The sequence below is a fragment of the Choloepus didactylus genome, chromosome 23 (genome assembly GCF_015220235.1).
Source record: "Choloepus didactylus isolate mChoDid1 chromosome 23, mChoDid1.pri, whole genome shotgun sequence".
NCBI classification, from domain to species: Eukaryota; Metazoa; Chordata; class Mammalia; order Pilosa; family Megalonychidae; genus Choloepus; species Choloepus didactylus.
Window position 1 is genome coordinate 28800437 of NC_051329.1, and position 10318 is coordinate 28810754.

The 10318-nt window shown below is 51.2% G+C and overlaps 1 long non-coding RNA gene across 1 annotated transcript; it reads right to left on the bottom strand.

Annotated features, from left to right (window-relative positions):
- Positions 1–8477: 8477 nt before the first annotated feature.
- Positions 8478–10156, bottom strand: LOC119519379. The gene is made up of 3 exons (XR_005214013.1): positions 10013–10156; positions 9016–9630; positions 8478–8762 (listed from the first exon to the last, which is right to left on the bottom strand). It is a non-coding gene; the product is annotated as an uncharacterized LOC119519379 (long non-coding RNA).
- Between the last annotated feature and the right edge of the window lie 162 nt (positions 10157–10318).

The window sequence follows — 10318 nt, forward strand, 5'->3', positions numbered from 1 at the left end:
CTCTTTTCTGAGCTTCAGTCTCTTGTTCTCCTCCCAACCCATTAGCTGTCTTGTGCATCAATTAGCTGGAGACTAATTGCTCCCTAATTGCAAACAGGCTGACCCATTGCCGGCTCCTACCCACACGGAGGGACACGGGGTCAGACGCATCCTCCAGGGAAAGAGCTTTTGTGCATCTTCTGGCTCCTGTTTTTCCACAAATGTGTGTGGAGCCTCTCAGTGCCTGTTCCAGGCTCCGGAGACTCAGCAGGGAGCGAAACAGTTTCGGTCTCCACCTTCCTGGAGCTCACCACTTTTTAGAGAACAAACAGCAGCAAATAACTCCAGATAACTGCCATGATGAAAAACAAGATAACGCAGTTCACAGTCACGGGGGTGGGGTCTGTCCTAGGAGCGCTCATGACATCCATTCAGCCCACGGGGAAGCAGGCAGGAGCTGGCTATAAAGCCTAGGGGCCAACCACCTGTGCCCCGCCCTGCGGCCAAGGCCTATGGGGGCGGGGCTTAACCCCCTAGTCCCGCCCCCAGAAGGAGGAGTTACTCGTCTGATTGGTCTTGCAAAATGTCCTGATTTTCGCAGAAGGAGACCTGAGGCTGAATTTTAAAAGCTTCCAAACACTCTGCTGGGCCAAACCCAACATGTCTATGGGCAGGACCTGACCCGCTGGCCGCCGGCCACCGGTGTGAGGTGGAGCTGGGTGAATGGCGAAGGTGGGGGTGAGGAGGCAGGCAGGATGCTAACGGCTGGCCTGCGCTCTGGGACACCCCACCCCTGCCCTGGCAGAGAGGTGCCTCAGGAGGCACCTATTGAGCACCTGTTGTATGCAGGGTGCTGTGATAGGCTGGAAGATACCATGCACTGTGGGTTTACCGCCCTCTTCCAGGGCTGAAGTGGGCGGGTCTACGGGAGATCTGAATTCTAGTCCTGGCTTGCCCTCTGTAATTGCTGTGTTCCCTGGACTGGTTCATTATTTCTCTGAGAGTCAGCACACGGCCTGTGTTGTCATTAGGTTAACTATATCGGGTGAAAACAGATGATGAAGGGCCTTGAGTGTCTGAGTAAATTTAGGCTGAATTTGCTAGGGAGTGGGGAGCCACAGCAGGTTCTTGAGCAGGGGAGTAACATACTGAGTAAAATATTTTAGGAAAGTGAACCAGGCCACGTGTGCAGAGAGAAGAGGGTCCCTCACACACCATCCAGGTGTGGTGTAGTGAGGAGAGTAACTAAGGCTTATGCAAATCGGATTTTATCACCCCTAGCTCAAAAACCTTCCATGATTCCCCGCAGCTCTCACAGTGAGTTCTTCCTTCTTAGTGTGGTCCATAGCCAGGGCGGCTTCACAGGAGTGTAACCAATGTGATTGCACAGGGCCCCATGCTTAGAAGGGCCCTGAACTTGGCTTAATGCTCCACAGTCACCGTCTTGAAATTTTTAAAAATCTTTGAATAATTTTGAACCCTGTGTTTTCATATTGAACAAGGCATCCCATGTTTTCATTTTACACCAGATCCTGCAAATTATGTTGAAGTCCTGCCCAGCGCCACCCCTTGGTCTGGTCCCTACTCCCTTCTCCCTTCTCATCCACATCCTGCTCCCCCCTCCCTTTGCCCTTCAAACTCCAGCCACCACTGGTCCAGGAGGTTGTTCCTGCCTCAGGGCATTTGCACAAACTATTCCTCCCTCCCCACCCCCACCCCCACCCCCACCCCAGCCTGGAATGCTACCTCACCCCAAGGCCAGCTCAGTTCTTCAGCATATTTTTCCTTATCCTACAGATCAGAGCATAACTGTCTCCTCTTAAGAGACAGCTTTTCTGACCTACCAAGATTACCTATTAAAAGCAAAATTTTAAAAATAATTTGAAGTAGACTATTAGTTACATGCTCCCATAGTGCCACGGGACTCCTCTTTCACAGAGCTCACCACCATCTGTAATGAAGGCTTTATGGGGGATGGGGGGCTCTGTTTGCTGAGTCTGTCTTCCCCTCCAGACTGTGAGCTCCAGGAGACCTACCAAGTGTCAGCAGATGCTCAAGAATCTCTGGTGGACTGGCTCTGATGGGAAGCCCAGAGATGGGTTAAACAGGGGAGGGAGGAGATGAAGCCACTTCTCATCCCATATTGGACCTTCCTTTCCCAGTGGGCAGGAAATTTTCAGAATGCTAAATCCGTACACCCAGCAGACCCTTTTGCCAGCTGGAGCCCATAGCTCCAGACCGTCTTGTCCTGCCCCCTTCCCATGGGTGGAACAATCATGGAGGTGGGCTGGGAAGGGGATGCATTTTCTAGAGCCAAGATAGCCTAAAGGAAGCAATAATGGAGGTGTTTCAGACCTCGATCAAGCAGAAAAACTGTAGGTGTTTGGGGGCTTTGTGCTTACAAAGGTTTGGGGCAAATATTTCTTTCTCTTAACCAGGTCAATAAAACCATTCACAACACAAGAGGTAGGGGGTCAGGGACAGGATTTGCACAAAACGTTAGAAAGCTCCTTTGCCAAATTTGTCAAGTCTAGCAGGTAAGATCAAAACTAGCATCTCCTCCACCAGGGTGGCTCACATTTATGGAGCATGTCACCGGTTAACAAGGCTAGACCCATTCCTCTCCCCATTTTATGGATAAAGAAACTGAGGCCCAGAGATGTTCACTAACTTGCCCAGTGTCACACAGCAAGGACATGACAGAATTGAGATTTGCTCTCAGATCTGGACTACTCTACATCTGTCCTGAACCCTTCACTACCACCAAACAGCTGCTCAGTTGGCTTGTTGTGTGATCTCAGGCAAGTTCCTTAACCTCCCTGAGCCTCGGATTCGTCATCTATATGTTGCCCCTTATTTAAGCCACCATGTGCCAGATGCTGGAGTTAGTTTTTTATAGATGTTAGCTCTCTGCTTGACTCCCATGACAGTTCTGTGAGGGAAAGAACATGGCAGAGCCAATTCTTTGTGTTCTCCAGCCTGTTTCCTCTTCCTGTGCACAAAGGAAGGGCACAATTCTTATCCTCTGCTGCAGTTAGGAGAGACATATGACACTGTTCTGGCCAATGAAATTACACGTGCCACCCCTGGGCCAAGGCAGTTAAGAGTGGGTGAGCCTCCTTTAACTTTCAGGCTCCCTTTCCACAAACAGAAAATTCAGGAGTGGATTCCAGGGAAGATCTGGAGGAATCACTGCTGGGAAGAGAGCTGCCTGGGAGAGCGCCAACCTACATCAGACCTTCTATGAATGAGAGATAAACTCTAATTGGGTTAAGCCACTGAGATTTCTGGTTTGTTACAGTTAGCATTAATGACAAACTAAAACTGTGTATCAGTCATCAATTCCCACAAAACAATGCTGAATAACAAAGCACCCCAAAACTTAGTGCCTTAAAAAACTTTTTTAGGTCATGATTTTTTGGGAGGGTAATTTGGGGTGGGCTCAGCTAAGAGGTTCCTCTGGTCTCAGTTGCACTTGTTTATTCATCTGGGATTGGCTGTTGACTGACTAGGATAGCCTGTCCCAGTGGTCTCTCATCCTCAAGCAAGGTAGCCCCAGCATGTTCACATGACAACTGGGAGGATTCCAAGAGAATGAGTGGAAGCTACAAGGCCTCTTGATGCTCAGGTGCAGAACTGGCACAGCATCATCTCTGCTGCCTTTTATTGGCCAAAACAAGTTGCATGGCTGGACCCAGCTTCAAGAGGTGTGGTGGTCTGAAGCTGTATGTACCCCCAGAAAAGCATGTTCTTAAACTTAATCCATTCCTGTGGGTGTGGACCCATCATAAATAGGATCTTTTGATGAAGCTACTTCGGTTAAGGTGTGACCCATCTCATTCAGGATGGCTCTTAATCATCTTACTGTATGAATGAAATTCAGACAAAGAGAGGGAAGCCAGGGAAGGCAGCAACTGAAAGCAATGAAACCCAGAAGAGAAGGGAGAGGCTAGCAGGTGCCGCCATGTGCCTTGCCCTGTGGCAGAGGACACAAGGATCGCTGGCTGCCAGTCTCTGGGAAGAAAGCATCGCCTTGATGATGACTTGATTTGGACATTTGTTTTCTCAGCCTCAAAACTATACACTAATAAGTTCCCATTGTCAAAAGCCACCCCATTTTATGGTATTTGCTTCAGTAGCATAAAATTAAAACAAACTAAAACTTCACCTCGTGGTAGAGTAGGAGTTTTAAAATCACATTGCAAAGGGGCTCACATACCTTGTGGCAAACCCTCAAAGTTGTTTTTGCAAGCAATCTACTATAGGAGATATTAGTGCCCCCATTTTCAAGTTGAAGAAACTGAGGCTCAGGGAGGTGACTTGCCTTCCCCAGTAGGCAAATTGGCTCATGATGGGATGAATCAGGATTTAAGCAAAACCTAAGGCCCTCTTCATGCCCCCAGACTGCCCCAGTGACTCTGTGGACTTGTCCTCTTTGACCAGGAGGAACCTTCCCCCACACCCTCCACCATCCCCTTGCTGGATGAATCTGAAATCCAGTGTCCAGGCCTCCTAGGGAAGGGGCCCCAAAATCCAGATTATGTTCCAGCCACCAGAAGAGCAGGAACTTGGGGCTAGGGAATTCCTTGGGCTCCAAGCCTGGAGAGGCTCTGACTGCAATGACCTGGGGCAGCAGAGTCCTGGCCTCTGCATGTTGAATGGCCCCGGAGATCTGTCTGGCTGTGTGACCCAGGCACATCCCACAACCACTCTGTGCCTCAGTTATCAGGATGCAGCATGTAAAGAGCCAGGAGTTCAGCCTCTGGAATCACAACCCTGGCTTCAAATACTGACTCACTTGCTGGGCAAATCCCTTCCCCTCGCTGAGCCTCACATTTATCACAGATGGGAGAGGAGTCCCCTCTGTGGGGGACTGTTGTGAGAATTCAATGAGAGAATGCACAATGGAGAGAAGCAGGGCAAATTACTTACTACACCTGATACCTGGGCCTAAAAACTGGCAGGTGATATTAGTATCATCTCAGCCAACACCCCCATTTTACAGAGGAGAAAACAGAGGCTTGGGCAGGTGACTGACTTGCTAAGGAGGGGTGATGTCAGCACCAAACCCAGGGCTGTCTGATTCCAGAGGCCAAGTCCTTAACCTCTAGTAGGTTTGAGTTCTGACTCTGTCCCTCAAAGCTGTGTGACCTTGGGCAAGTCACTTCTCTCTCTGGGCTTCAAGTTTCCTCATCTAAATAAATAAGGAGCTGCCTCATAATGTGGGGATTCAGTGGAAAACTACAGGGGAAGTGCTCAGCACAGAACCCAGGAGGGACATTGTTTGTGCTCAGCCATATTCATATTATCATTGGGGGCAAGTTACTTAGCTCTCTGTGCCTCAGTTTCTCTAACCATCAAATGGGGCTAATACTCTTATCTCATTAGGGTGGTGGTAAGGAATAAATAACTTACAGTGGATTAAGCCTTAGCACAGTACCTGGCACATAGTTCATGCTTTATAAGCATTTGCTATTATTTTTAAGGTACTGAAGCCTGGCCTAGACCCACATGAGATGATGGGGGACCCCAATCCCCCACTGGCCACAGCTCCAGGTGCTGCCTACACTGCCATTTGGCTATTATTAGGCCCAGTGTCCTCATGCCATCTCAAATCCAGATAGGGAGCAAGGAGGGTGGGCAGGGCCTGGCCTGGTGAGCAGGATGGCTGGGAACATGGCTGGGAGCCGGTTTTGGGTTCGGGCCCCACCCCGCCTGCCCTCCCTCGCCTGCAGCTGGTCCAGCCGCCACGTTTACACTTGGCTCTGAGGTCGAAGCTGAGCGCTCCCTCCCACCGTGGCTGCCTCCTCTGGGAGGGTTCGGAGTTTCTGCAGCCTCAGCACTTTCCTGCCAGCCCCAGGGAGGCCAGGCCTGTGAGGAAACTGTGAGGCAGACACCGCTGGCCTCCAGAGCCTACAGTTCGGGGCCACCCACTCTCCTGTCCACGGGTCTTCAGGCAGCAGCCAAGGCCTATGGGGTCTGCTGAGGTGGAAGGCCCCACACACTTGGGTTCAAATCCCAGTCCTACCACCAATGTGCTGTTGGAACTTGGACAAGTGACTTGACCTCTCTGATTCTCAGTTTTCTTATCTATAAAATGGACCTAATAGCGCTTACCTCACATGGCTGTGGTGAGGCTTAAACCAGTGAATGGCATATACAAGGCACTCAATATATGCTAGTTATTATTACTATTTCATGCTTCGGTGTGCCAGTCCCTAAGGGGGGACAACAGATCCAGGAGCCTAGGGATCTGGGGCCTAGAGTAGCTCTGCCCCTGATTTGCTGTGTGACCTGAAGCCTGTCCCTTGCCCTCTCTGGGACTCAGGTCACCCATTTGGTCCACAAGGTGGACATCCAGGGCTTTATCATGCTAAGGCTTAGCCGTCACCCTCACCAGTAAAGAGGACAAGTTAAGAAACATGGCAAGGATAGACAGAGCTCCCAAATGGCATGGATGACAGTGTGCAGGGGTTAGGAACAAGGACTCTGAGTTTAAATCCCACGTGAGGTGTGGCCGTACTGAGCATGTCTCCTGGTCTGTATAATGGGGATCCTACTTCACAGTGCTCAAGGTGATGACAAAATTGCCACATGTGTGTTGCAAGGGTGATGTTTTAGTTTTCCAGGCTGCTCCAGCAAATACCATGAAATGGGTTGGCTTAAACAATGGAAATTTATTAGCTTACAGTTTTGAGGCCAGGAAAATGTCCAAATCAAGGCATCATCAAGGCAAATGCTTTCCTCCTGAAACTGGCTGCCAGCGATCCTTGGCTCCTCTGCCACATGGCAAGGATGGCGGAGTCTGCTGCTCTCTCCTTTCTCTTCCAAGTTTTGTTGATTTCCGCTTCTTGCTTTCCTGGTTCTCTCTCTCTTTCTCTGTCTCCCTGCTCCATTCTGTTTATGAAGGACTCCAGTAACAGGATTAAGACCCATCCTGAATGAGGTGGATCACACCCTAACTGAAATAATCTCATCAAAAGGGCCCACTTACAAGGGGTTTACACCTGCAGGAATGGATTCACTTTAAGAACAGGTTTTTCTGGGTGCATATGGCTTGAAACCACCACAGGTGATCTGAAGCCAGAGCTCAACCTGCTGGGCGGTGGTTACACAGTGCCCCCACCATGAGTCTTGACCATCAGGCATCAAGGACCCCCAGAGAAATCACAAGAGATTCAGGCCAGCCCATCCAGACCTCTCTCCCTAGTCCATGGGGCTAGTCTCCTAGGGCTCACCTCTGCCCAGTGGGCAGCTCTGGCCCCCTTCTCCTTCTCAGGGCACAGGGTCCACCAGCCTCCACGTTTCCTTCATGGAGGAGTCTCTTCTTCTCATCCTCAGCCCCTGAAGGTGGGCTCCCTGCTCCTCCTCCAAGGCCAGAAGTTTGCCTGGCACTGTCACCCAGAGAACACAGCAGCTGGATGATGTCATAAAGGAGTTGGCCTTGCCAAACTGGTTTGCCAACCAGGTCCTGAGCCCCATTCTTTGGGACATTGGGGGCCTCCTGTTGTGCCCCTGAAGAGCCCACCCCAGCAAGAATCAGTTCTTCTCTATGAACCTCTTGCTCCAGCCTCAACTTTTCCCCAACAAGGTCCTTGCTATCCCACCTCCTTTCCTTTGCTTGTGCTGCTCCCTTCTCCAGGCTGCCCCTCCCTCTTCCCTCAGCACATCCAGGAAGCATTACCAAACAGTAAGTGAGGGTTTTGTCCTCTAAAACATCATCCCACCTTGTCGGAGAGGGATCTGCATCTCTCCCGCCACCCCACCTGGTTTGCGAGACCCCAACAGCAGGCCCAGCTCTGACTCATCTCAGACCCCGCCATCCCTCCCAACACCCAGAGACCCCCTGGTCTCACTCACAGGCCCAAGGACCTAGCCTCAGCCAGCCTCACAGCCACTTGCAGGCACATCCTTACATGGCGTCTCCCTGAAAATCTCAGAAATTTATGCTGTCCAGTAAAAGGGGGGTAGAGAATCTTAGGGAGTTCAAAGCACAACTCCCCCATTGTGCAGATGAGGACACTGAGGCACAGAGAGGGAGGCCAAGACCTTGCCTTAGATAGAACCAGGACTTAAGACCCATCACCCCTCCTGTCTTCCGACCCCAGGCCTGGGGCTTTCTCTGCAAGGTCCTGGCTGAGGGGGGGGAAGCCAGAGTGACTCTGGGATCTGGCATTGCCAATTTGGTAAACTATTCATTCCTCAACTCGTGCACCAGAGCAAAACATTACCCTTGGCCTGTGAGCTGCTCTGGTCTCTCCCTACTCCACTGGTCTGGGATGGGACCTGGAAGGACCTGGGCTCTTCCTGTTACAGCCTGGTCCTAGAATGGCCTGATGGGCCAGCCCCACCCCTTTGTTTTACAGATGAGCAGAGGCCCAGGCCTCCCCAGTGCCCCCAAGATACATCACCTTGCTCACCTGGCATTCAAGGCCTGTCTTAATTTCCCAGTTGCTAAAACAAATACCATACAATCGGTTGACTTAAACAATGGGAATTTATTGGTTCATAGTTTTCAGGCTAGGAACAAAATCAAGGCCTCAGCAAGACAACAGCTTCTCCCCAAAGACTGTGGAGTTCTGGGGCTGGCTGCTCACTCTCCTTGGGTCCTTGACTTCTGCTCACAGGGTAACTGTCCTCTCCTTTCTCTTTCAGGTTCTCTTGACTTCCAGCTTGGGCTCCTCCTGTGGCTTTGTCTTCATTAAGCCCCCAGGAATAGGATTAAGGCCCATCCTGATTGCAGTTGGCCACACCTTACCTAAAAATATTATCTTCAAAGGGTCCTATTAACAATGGGTTCACACCCACAGGAATGGATTAAGACCATGTTTTTTTCTGGGGTACAGAATTCAACCTACTAAAGCAGGGCCCTTCAGGTGGGGATCCCCCTCCCATCTCCATTTCCTGCTCCACCCACAGCTGATCACTTCTTTTCCCACTCACAAGCCTGCCGGCCTTTGCTCACACTGTTCCCCTGCCACAAATGCCTTTTCGTGCCTTTCCCCCTCTTCTCTGTGGGTAAGTTTCTTTGCATACCTCAAGGATCAGTCCACACACCACCTCTTCTGAGAAGTCTTCCAGGATTCCCCCACCCTAGAGGCAGCAAGGTGGAGGGAAGGGGCTTCCACATCTGGCAGAATGCCACTCGAGTTTGAATCCCATCACTAGCTCAGGCGTGACCTCCCCGAGTCTCAGCTTCTTCCTCTGTAGAATGGGATAAAACCTATCTTGCAACAGTGCAAGCCCCTTGCCTGATTTACAGCAGCTGCTCAATAAATATCAGGACCTTCCTCACGGTTTGTTTACTCTTTCCTAAGCTTTGGCTGAAAGCTTCCCCGACATGGGGCAGCCTTTTATATCTGTATCACCACCACCACCACCTCCGCGCAAGGAGGAGGGGAAGGAAGCGCGCAGCTAGGCCTGCGGAAGGACACGGCCTCACGGGCTTGGCGGCGGGACGGGATCCATGTGTCACTTGGGTATGGCCAGGGGCGCAGGAGCATATAGGCGCTTTGAGGGGTCCACGCACGCAGGAGCTCACCTGTGCGATTCCGCCAAGCCTGGGGCGGAGCCAACAGAAACAAGTTACTCATTCGACCTGACAGCCGCCACTCAAGCAGGCTCCTGGGAATCCGAGGCGACGGGTGTGTCCTGCCGGAAAGGGCGGTCCCGAGGGGCCCGCGGGGTTTGAAATGGGCCCGAGTTGTCCTTGGAGAGCGCTGACCCTCCTCCTATAAGGTGTCACCTAGTCCAAGTGGAGAGGGTCTGGCTGTGCCCCGCCCAGAGGGAGGGGGCCTCGAACTACATACAGCCTCCAAACTGGGCTCTGTCTTGCCCCTCCCGGGGCCCGTGTGACCTTGGCAAGTCACTTCCCTTTCTTACACCTTAGTTTTCCCACTAAGTGGGACCACCTCTCTCAGGACGTGGGGATGAAATGCGATGGCAAGTGGGAAAGGGTTTCTAGATGGGGAGGTCACAGGAGATCTGTGCAGCGAGGGTGATGGCCTCTGTTAGAACAACAGGCTGAAATTACCTCTCCACAGCCCCAGGTCATGGTGGTTAAGAGCATAGATTCTGTACTCCGAGTCACAGCTCCATTACCTATCCCTTGTTGTTCCTCGTTTGCAAATTGAGACAATTAGTCGTCCTGGTCTCATACAGATCTTGTGGGATTCTATGCCTGGTACATAGCAAGTGCAAAATATATATAAGTTAATGTTTTTCATATTGTTTTTATTTGAGAGACGGGACTCCAGACCCCATCCTCCCAGGCTCCACCCGTTTGGTCCCAGTGGAGCCATGTGGGCGGTCCCAGGGTCTTGAGAACTGGATTTGGAGT